Source organism: Pteropus alecto, unplaced genomic scaffold (assembly GCF_000325575.1).
Source record: "Pteropus alecto unplaced genomic scaffold, ASM32557v1 scaffold3, whole genome shotgun sequence".
NCBI lineage: Eukaryota > Metazoa > Chordata > Mammalia > Chiroptera > Pteropodidae > Pteropus > Pteropus alecto.
Genome location: NW_006442484.1, coordinates 23,893,264 through 23,904,301, shown reverse-complemented (window position 1 = coordinate 23,904,301; position 11,038 = coordinate 23,893,264). Strand labels below are relative to the sequence as shown.

At 33.5% G+C, this 11,038-nt stretch overlaps 1 pseudogene; it reads right to left on the bottom strand.

The window, feature by feature from the left end:
- Positions 1-81: 81 nt before the first annotated feature.
- Positions 82-200, bottom strand: LOC112470815 (annotated as a pseudogene).
- Between the last annotated feature and the right edge of the window lie 10,838 nt (positions 201-11,038).

Genomic DNA, 11,038 nt, shown 5'->3' with positions numbered 1-11,038 from the left:
TTAAGGCAAGGCAACCCTTGGTTGACCTCACAGATTGCAAGGACCTTGTCAGTTTACAATCCCTCATTTTTTATTTTTTACACTTTACAGCAATTGGTCTTCCTAGGTGGTCTCCTATCTAAGTACTAATCAGGCCAGACCCTGTTTAGCTTCCAAGATCAGATGGTATTGGGCGTGTTCAGGGTAGCATGGCTGTAGACTGGCAGTGATCTTTATTTTCATTTTTAAGATGAAGAAAATGAGGCTTGTAAATATTAAGTATAACACAGTTAATATATAGTCTCAGAACCTAAATTTATATTTTTTGTTTTGTTTTCCTTTCTATCATGCGATGACTACTGTTGGAAAAATTCCATGTGTAAACTACCTACTCAACAATGTTACTTTGGATGGGGCTCTGTTTTCAGGGCCAGGACCTGTAGTCATTGACAAAAGGCAGAATTGATTTCTTAAAAAGCCCTCTGTTTTGTTTACATGAGTTGAAGAAAAATACTATTCATTTAAAACACACCTAGACTGTTTAGAAGAAGGATAGGGACTAACCCTGTCCTAGCACTCAAGTCTAGAAAATCTCTTACAATATAACTAATCTTCAGTTATTTGCATTTTTAACCCTTTGTCAAGATGATCAAGATAAGTCATGAATCAGAAATGTTTTGCTTTTAACTGCCCATATTGTCCATATAAATGCCAACTTTAATTACAATCTGTTTCTCTTTTTTCTATAGGACATTTTATCCACAGGGTCTGGCAACCTGTTTTCTATCATCAAAAATATGTCAGGTGACAAGACTCAGAAATTCTTTGTGGAAAATTATAAACCTCTGATATGAGCAAGAAAGGGATACCTTAAAATAAATATCCCAGGTGTGAAAGTTAGACACTGCAGCAGGTGCACATTCCCACCCTAATTTTTTAAGTTTGTAAACTTTAGAAGGACTTGAAGAGTTTTTTCTGTACGATAGAAATAAGGATCTTTGAAATGGTTAAAGGCATTCCTTTGTATTTTTGGCAGTTTTACAGGCAAAACAATATAGTTTATGTAAGGAAAATAATGTGGAAAAACGATTTTATAGCATGACTGAGTACATGAAGAGAACTTCAAAAGCTCCTGACAGCTGTGGAGGGTGAGCTCATATTTTGTGGAATGTAGCGGAGAAGGCAGGTGAACACAGACCTCAAATTTCCCACATGTGAGATACCTGGGAGGTCTACCTACTACTGTGGGAACTGATGAAAACTTTAACTAGACACACATAAATGAGGGAACCAATATTGATAAAAAGGAATCTCAAGGAATGTGGTTATCATTTCCAAGAATTTTCTTCACATTCATTTAACTGATTTTTACTTTGTTCCTTGTTAGATATTTTGTTTTTGCATTCATTTGCCTAGGGCCATACCACCCTGGATTACAATCTCCTTAGATGTTGTAGACTGAGCAAAGTTTAGTTCAAAGTTAGGTTGGAGAGAGAGGGAAAGACCACCTAGGAGAATTGTACATGAGATCACTTAACTTCAGAGTTACTGATGCAATAAGACAGCCATGATATAATATGAATTCTAAAATTATAACCTAAAAAAAAAAATCCGAAATGGAGATAGGGAAAGTTAGAATCAATTTTATAAAACAAACAGATGGCTGAACTTGAATTATTTTATTTAATCTTTATTTGGTTTTTATATTATAGGATACTGTTCGAGAAAATTAAGAGGTAACATTTATTCATAGCTACTAGGTGCCCAGCACAGGATTACATAGTTGACTTGACTTTTATTTACTCTCATAACAACCCTTGGAAAAATGTACTGTTGTTACCCTATTTTGCATATGAGGAAACTGAGGCTCAAGGATGCTATATTTATTAATATAGAGCTCAAAGAGGAGGAGAAAGGACAAAGTGGGGATTGGCAAATGACTATGTATGAAACAGTGCCAGAGTTTAAAAATATTTTAGCAATCTAATGATTTTAAAATCTTTAAAAAATTATCTTTTAGGTTGCAGGGTTAGGCAAAAATGAAGCCATTTCTTGGGCAAAATGTGCTTCAAACCTCTGGTAATCCTTGAAGAAATATGGTAGTTTTTTTAATTATAAAGGGACAGAGACCTCAGAATTTATGCCAATCTCCAGTTTGTCTAAAACTCCTCCCACAATTTCAACATGCTACCAGCACTGACTGTGAATGAGTGTGGCTGCGAAAATACATAAAGTGTTACTGTACCATTAATCAGGTACGATTTTCAAAGTATCATAAATTTCAGTGATCAATGGCAGATGTCATCTTCGTGACTTGGGGACTAAGCCCACGGATCAGCCTGATGGAGACAAATAAGAAACTAATAGGGATGTGATAGTCTGTTAGAGGCGGAGCTGCTTGTTAGATTTTCAGACCTGTCATTTGTGAAAAATGGTGGATAATTTGAAACTCTACATGTCTCTCATCTATGATTCCTTATGCTTTAAGTGGAATTTTGTGGTATTCTTTGTAGATTTTATTTATTTTGGTTTGAAACCAAAAGTATCAGCATATAAGTAACTATTATTCAAAACAAAAGTTATTTCTGTCTGAGTTTCAAATGAATTAAAATGAAAAGCACTAAAAGAAAATCCGTATTACCTATATTTCCTTGTTTACTTTCACTTAGAGATTAAATGATAAGTTTTAGGTTGACTTTTAAAAAATATTTTTTTGACAATGTAATAATATTGATAACTGAAACTTGAAAAATGAATAACAATACGAACAACAACATATACTTGCAATTTCATTGCCATTAGGTACATGCCAGTGGTCTTAAGTATATTCAGATATAAAATTTAAAAATTCTAGTTTTTGAAAAGCAACAGAATATAATTATATCATGGACATATACTATAATATCTCCATGATATTCAGTATTACTCAACGTGTCAATGTTTAGGAAAACAGAAGCTGTTCTTTGTGTCTTTCATAATACACGAAATTAGAGGCATTTATAATTGTGGGACTTGGGGAAGAGAAAGGCAGGAAGCTCTTACTTAGCCTCCAGAACGGAAGCTCTAACTTGTGTTAGAGCTGCTGTATAATGCAGGTCCCCCTAGAAAGTGCCAGATGACTATCTCAGCCAGCAGCACTGAAGTAAGTGATTCCCAAGAAGCCTCATCAAGGTCTCTCAGCTGCCTAGAACACCTAAATGGATGCTTTGCAGAAGTTTACCATGAAGTTCCTGCAAACTTCACAATCGATGTCTGCTCATGTGTCTGGCTGGGTCTGCTTGCAATGAATAGTATTTTCTTCCCTTCCATTTTTCAAAGCTCACATAAGTGACTGTCAGTGATAGAATCTAACCCTAAAGAAAATCATACAGGACAAAGGATTCAGGGGAACATGATACTAGGCTTTTCCGCAATGCAGAGAAGACCAGCAAAGGGGATGGTAGCGATGTTGACTTGACATTAGTCAATCCAGGACAGTCCAACCATATCTCGTCTCAGCATCCCATGACATTCTTTCACCTACTTTTAAACTTCTGACCACTACCACTGTCATCAACAAATCATGATGTTCACATGACACATGTATGCATATCTATCATATGACTGAAGATATCACCTTCTCTAGAAAGAAGGAGGACACAAAGTCCCATATGTCACCATATCCATCTCTAGGTGATATTCATTTATTTTGTAGCCTAGCCAACTCCTCCTTTTTCATCCTTTAATTCAGACCAAATGTCAGGGTTAAAAGTGAACATACCATATGTTAGAAAGCACAGCAGTAGACTTGTCCTTTTATTTCATAGTAATGAGGAGGAGCTATAACTGGATTTGAGGAAAAGACAGGGATTATCTGGAGATTCTGGACTTTGAGCTTGAACTATGACCACATGGTTTGTTTCCTTTGGGGAGGGTGAGTATATTTGCATGCAGGAAGGAGAGTGAACCACACATACATTTTGTGATCAAAAAGCAGGCTTTTTAAAAAATTATTAGAGCTGTTTATCAAATATTTCTGGTCCACCTGAACAAGTGGTGAGATTGCATTTCTTCCATATTTATAAAATGAAATGTGAGTAGAGATGATATATGCCATGCTATTTGTAAGCCCTGAAAGCTAGGGCAAGATTTCCCATGCTCTCTTTCCTTCTTCCATGGCTACTGGCAGTGTTACAAACACCAGCTGCTCCATGAGCCTGGATCTTAGAATGAGGATGATGAGAAACAGAGCCTGTGCTTAAGCTCCGATGGGCATGTAATGTGTGGAAAAAACACAGTATGCACAGGATAGTGATTATACACAACAATATTATGTTATAAACACTAAACTTGTTAACAGACTAGATCTTAATTATTCCCACCATAAGAAAGAAAGAATTATGTGATGCGATAGAGGTGCTAGCTAAAGCTATAGTACAATGTGTATGTGTGTATATATATATGTATCAAATCAACATGTCGTATACCTTAAACTTATATAATGATGTCAAACATATTTCAATAAAAAATGAAAAAAATATGTGGGAAAAACAAACCTTTACTGTGTTAAGCAACTGAGATTTGGGAATTGTTTATTAGCACAGCCTAACATTATCCTATTCTGAATAATGTATCCAGTATTAAATATGAAAGTAAATATATTACCATGTTTTAAAGTCCCAAAGTTGTCAAATACTTGATAAACAAGTTATTAGAAAATGATCTTAACATGTAATGGAGGTTAGAAAAAAGAAAGGTATTGAACTGGTTTAATATATTTATGATTATATGAAGGTTTACTATATGCATATAATTTTTCATGAAGTGCATTACATTCCAGATTATGGAACAAGGTGGGGGGTGGGTAGCTAACAGATCCTCATGGTGATGATTTGAATATATAATATTTGGAAATGCTGCTGACCAGCGGTTTTCTCTCTGAGGCTGATGAGGATGATCTGAACCAGTCCAATGGTAGACATATGCCTAGACCTCTTCCCGGTGAATGCAAACCTTATTCATGTCTCAAAAACAAACAAAGAAACAAACAAACAAAAAACAAACTATCTTTGTAAAATTGATACCATTGCAGAGAATCCAGAGTATTCTTGATTATTCAAAATCAGGGTGTTTAAGATTAGGGCAATGACTTGCTTGGGGAAAATAAATTTCAGGGAAATAAATGAGGAGATGAACAAAGTGTCAGTCTCAGTTCTTAATAGCTGTTACTTGGTTAAAATACTTAGCATATAATTCAAGTTTAGCTCATAAAAATTGAGGATAATAATTACCTCATAAATTGTTGAGATTTGATCAATGTCTCAGAGTAGTTGCTAAGTATATATGTTGGCTTTTAAATATTCATCTTTTAAAATTTTACATTGAATATACATAAAAGGTGCTTTGTTTGGATCAGAGAGATTTCTTAGTAATTACTTCATGGTAAATAATAAACATGTTTGCCCTCTTGCTCCACTGTTTATCACTGGGACAATGTGATGAGAGCTAATGGGAATTTTAGCTGGACAGTCCTTAGTCAAGAGATAAAAAAAAAAGGATTTTTCTCTGCTTCTATAGGGAAAGGAAGTAGCAGGCCCGTTCCACTCCTGAAAGGATCGAGTTGGAAATGTAGTGGGCCTTATTGCTTCATGTGAAATTATTATTGACTAAATACTTTGATATATTTATATACATGTATTTCTATCAATTGAATTTTAGAATATATATGTCAATTTTTCTAGAAGGTGGCTGACTTTTTCAGTGTTCTCCAATAACAGATAGAAAGCTTTCAATCAGCCAATCCCACATCACTACCTTTTCCTTCTAACAATCCCGTTAACTCTGCTGTTTGTCATAATTAAGCAAAAGTTTTAGCAACTGACAATGTCCAGAAGGCAGTGACGTGTGGCCATGGCACAGGGCAGTAGCTGCAAGATGTTTTCTTCTGAATCTAACTAAAAGTCATGGAGCATGAGAAACCCTTTTCTAGATAATGTGAAATGAAACAGAAAAATACACTCCAATTACTGTCCTACATAAATATCCAAAGGGAACAAAGAGCATCAGTCAGGAGGCTATTGTCTCTCTTATTATGTTCCAAATTGGAAATGGCAACTTGTTTTCTTCCTCACATAATAGTTCTCTAAATAAATTGTCTTCTCCCACTGTCTGATACTCTCTTGAGGATTTGGTTATTTAAGGATGAAGAACTTCTGGTTGTGCAAAGCATGGGTTATGAGCCAGCTCCCTGACTGAGAGAGAAAATGGAAATGAATACTGGGGTGATGTGTTGAAAATCAGATACATTTTAGCAATCCATTTTTCATGATTTGGGTACTATGAAAGCCTCTTATAAATTTTAGCACACTGTAGTGAATGACTTTGATTCCTGAAAATCACATATGGAATATTTGATATACCTCTATCTTAAATTATCTTAGTAGTTCTTCAAAAGTAAGAACTTACCTGATGGGGATTTAAGAGAAAATCTTTCATTAGTATTAGCCCATCTTTACTATCAATTTACATTTTCTTTCTACATAAATTTTATGTAAAAACATATTTATTAGCTTGAGATTCTTTTCAGAATTTACCCTTAACAAAATTTTACGCTTAAATACTTATTTTTTGCTTAATGACTTTTTCCAATTTTTATTTCTATGATTTTTAAAAGAACATTAAAAGAGAACTGTAAACTAATTTTCTTCTGAGTCCAACTCGAAGTGTTTTCAATTTCCTGGGAATGTAAACTGTTCCTATTTTTTGATGTATAGATATGTCCTTAGGAAGTTTTATTTATTTTGTGGTCTAAATATTCTTTAAATCTTCTATATCAAAAGCGATTGGTAGTCTACCAAGAAAAGTCCTTGGTAGACTTTTATCTTCATAATATTTTGTCTATCAATATGAATAATAACATACATGATGGTTTGACAAAGTGAAGTACAAAATCTAAAGACATTATAAAACATTAAAAATTAAAAGCTTGAGACAGCTTTAAATAAAAGTTACAGAAGCTTAATTCTCAAGGAAAGTTAGTATATCAATGTCATTTTCCTGAGAGGTAAATGTAGCATGGAATATATTGTGATAAAGTAATTGATCTAACATGATACTGTCAAACAGAAGAAAACAAATAAGCATATTATTAATTGAAAACCTTTTCAATTTACTTTGAATTTCTTAAATATAATTCTCTTTTTAAAAAATATAGCTAACTTCTACCCATGACTGATCACCAGGGTAATTGGCAGTGCTCTGTTCGTATTGAAACACATTTCCGTGTAAAAGTATAAAAGCTACCTAGTGCCTTTTTCCTGCTGGCCAGGCGAATTCCATGTTCTAGAGATAAGTCTCTTTTTTCCTACACATATTCAATCTTAGAAGAAGACAAAAGTTGCTATTGGTTTAGTAGTGTGCCCCTGTTCAACGGCTTTACCAGTAGAGTCTGCAGAGAGGATATAATTTGAGAATAATAATGTTAGTCTCCAGCAGTCTTGCTGTCTTTCCCCTAAATTCTAGACAGATTACAGTGGAGAATTCCAAAGGAGATAGAGGGTCAGCTATTACCTTTGCACAAATGTACTTTACCTCATCCAGAAGGAAAAATAACTCAATAAATATTAAACATGAATTAGATTTAGAAGTTTAACATTGAAAAAATTTATTTTTTTGTCTAATCAACAACCTTAGAGTTATTAAGAACTAGCAAAGTCATATTCTCTCAATTGTCTTCCTCCTTCCCATCTTTGGTTTTATCTTTGAATCATTCTCCCAAACTCAGGTGGGTCTCTCCCTCTCTCCCTCCCTCCATCCCTCTCTCTCTCCCTTCCTCCTTCACTCCCTCCCTCCCTCCCTTCCTTCCTTCCTTCCTCTTTTCCTCTCTTCCTCTCTCTTTCTCACTATGTCTGAGAAGTAGCCATTTTTCTTCAAATCCACAGTGAAGACTTGGGCAATCTATGACTTTTTAGATAAAATTCTTTAGGTTTAAATTCACAACTCATGAAGCAGAATGAATTGGTAAATATAAATGGCAAGAATGACTATTTGTTTTGAATTTGGCATATTAAAACTGTGAGAAGTAAGGGAGAATATTAAGGAACACCATTTTTACTTATAGGTGTTCTTAATGTTCCAGAACAGGTCATAATATGTTTACGAATGCAGTGGGATGCAAGAGAAAGCCTTAGTGAAGGACAGTAGAGGTGAAGTTCTCTCCCTAGTTGAGATATAATAGATTACCTACCCCATGCCATCCAGTGAGTATGCGATGACTAACATAGATAAGGCATGACATTTTCATCTGAGATTTTTGATCATCTTCACATATGGCTAAATCTTTTTAGATATCATGTCAGTTTCACCTAAAATAATAACAAACAAATGGACATCCTCTTTTTCTGTTAAATCAAGTATATTGAAACTCATTTGCCTAACAATTGGAATGGAACTGTGTTAGGGACTAAAACCCTATCTAAATTTTAATAAGTGGGAAAATATAAACAGGACTAATAACTACTCTATTGGTTCTTGACAATTAATAAATGCCTCTTGAATTTCCCTTATAACTTGTTCTAATTCAGATCGGAATAATAAATTTTCTTCTTTCTTATCCATATGAATACTTAAGACCAAATATTCATGGAAACAATTAGACAATTAGGGATCATGTTTAAATGATACCTGTAAACACCTTAATGCCTCATAACATGTACCATGAATGTCTCAGCAATTACAATGTTATATATAATTGAAAAAAGTTAATATTCATACAAAACAGGTTCAGTAAATTAATGCTAGATTTAGCTTCAGTCGAAGATGTACAAATTCACATGAATGGATCAAACAGTACTGTGTTCAATTCTTTACTAAAATAAACTTTTATGTAGTATTGTAAACCATCAAGGCAAACTCATGTGGAACTTTTTTCTGGTTTTCTTCATAATGTATTACGATATATATATGTGTTTCCGATAAAAATGTAGGAACCTTGAACCTTTTGCTCACTAACCCTGACTATCAGTTGCCGTGCTATTCAAGAGTCACAAGCTTTGACTCTGCTGGAGATTTTCTTGAAAGATCTATTTAGATGTACTTTGGACTACAGATGTTTTGGTTGATGCATCTACTATTTGTGTCAGAAAATGTTTATTTGTGCAAATGGTTTTATGGTAGCAACCAGTAGTGTTAAATCCAGGCAAGCTTATAAACATTTTTTGCTATTGACAGGGTGGTTTTGATCCTTAGCTTTTTATATAATGGAACTTTTTCTAAATATAGTCTTTAATATAATTAAGTGTATGTACAACTATGTGTTTGCATGTATGTGTATGTGTGTAAGAAAGAGGCAGACATAAAAAGTTATGCTCTAGTACAAGTCATGGAGTAAATATCAAATTTGCTCCATCTCCAGAATATGAAAAAACAACAGAACAGATCAGACTGCTGCTTACACAATGTTACATGCATTATGGATTAATCACTAATACAGTTGGAAAACTAGAACAGTAGCTTTTGTGCTTGATGTTGTCTGTTTGGACAGATCTTCAAATTTTTATAGATGCATTCATTAGCTTCAGATTCACATTTTATTTCAGAAGAAAGCATTGCAGCTTATTTTTTGTCAAATCAACTAGATTTTAAAGGCATTTGTGTAGAACATGCCTATAGTTAAACTGGAAAATACATTTCATCTTTCAAATAAGTAACAAATTAACCAATATTTGAGTAATTTTTGTTTAAGTTTTTATAAATTGCACTGTAAATGATATATAGTGTCTGAAGCATGTTCTGCATCACTTGTGACATAAAACGAATAGGATGGAAAATTACTTTGAGAAGAAAGTGAGTTTCATTTTAGATAATCGATCTTTTTAAAATTATTCAATAACTGAATGACAATTGGAGAATTCAGCATTTATGATGCTGAAATAATTTCTATATAAAAATCTTTATGTTTAAAGAGGTGTATTTCTGACAATGTAATTAGAATATATTATGTGGCAGCAGAAAACATAAATTTATCTTAGAACTTTAAAAAACTACACTTTATTGGGCATCTCTCATACTATGAATTTACTTCACAGTATTTTAATTTTGTCATTTTTTCCCCTAGTTTTATGAAAAGTAAAAATTGTCCCTTTAATTTTCTGCAACACTAACGTTATCCTGAAATGTTAATAAGTTGAAGTATAATAGAAGTTTTGAAATATTTAGGCAAATATAAATTTATTTTCAAAAATTGGGTTTTCTTTCATAGACAATTAATTGTTTTAAGGTAAATTATCAATTTATGAGTCCTACATACATTATATGTATATCTATAGCCATACTGAAATATAATTTTTAGACAGTTGTCAATAAATTTGCTTGGAAAATGGATTACACTAAGATTATGGTAAAACCTACTAATGAGAATTTGGTCACAAGTGTGGGAAGCTCCAATCTTTCCTTCTTTCCTCTTTTTTTTTTCTTTTTTTAATCTTTTTCTTGAGCAGAGTTGACTAAGAAGTACGGAGCAACTGTCTTTAAAGGTACTCAACAAAATATTGACTTAATTGATCTCCAAAGGAAACTTTAACTTCTAAGCCTAGCCAGCTCAGCTTCTTCCTTTTAACTCCAATCTGTTTGTATTGGTGGTTGATGACAGCTTTCTGACCATCCTGCTATTAATTCCTTCTGTCTTATTCACTGAAGTCTCTTTGTCCTGACTAACCTACTTGATTTCTACTTCACTTCTTTTCTCAAATCTCCTTTGATCTCTAATTATTATTACTCATCATGTCCCTTAAATCCTTATAATTACTGCTTCAGCCTGGAATATGAATGTGTAAGCCAGTATTTTCTGTTTCATTATCTTCTGTCTTAAATCTACTTATCAGCCAATAACATTTTCCAGTTATCTAGCCTTGGGTATGAAGAACTTCCACTTTCCTTCCCAAATGTTGTGAGTATAAGTATTCACAAATACCCTATGGGCACTAGTATAATCCTAATAATGATAATAAGAAACAGTTAGTATATATTTAGTGCTTACTTGTGTCAAGTTTAAACCATGTGGATTTGCTAATAGAATTCTTCC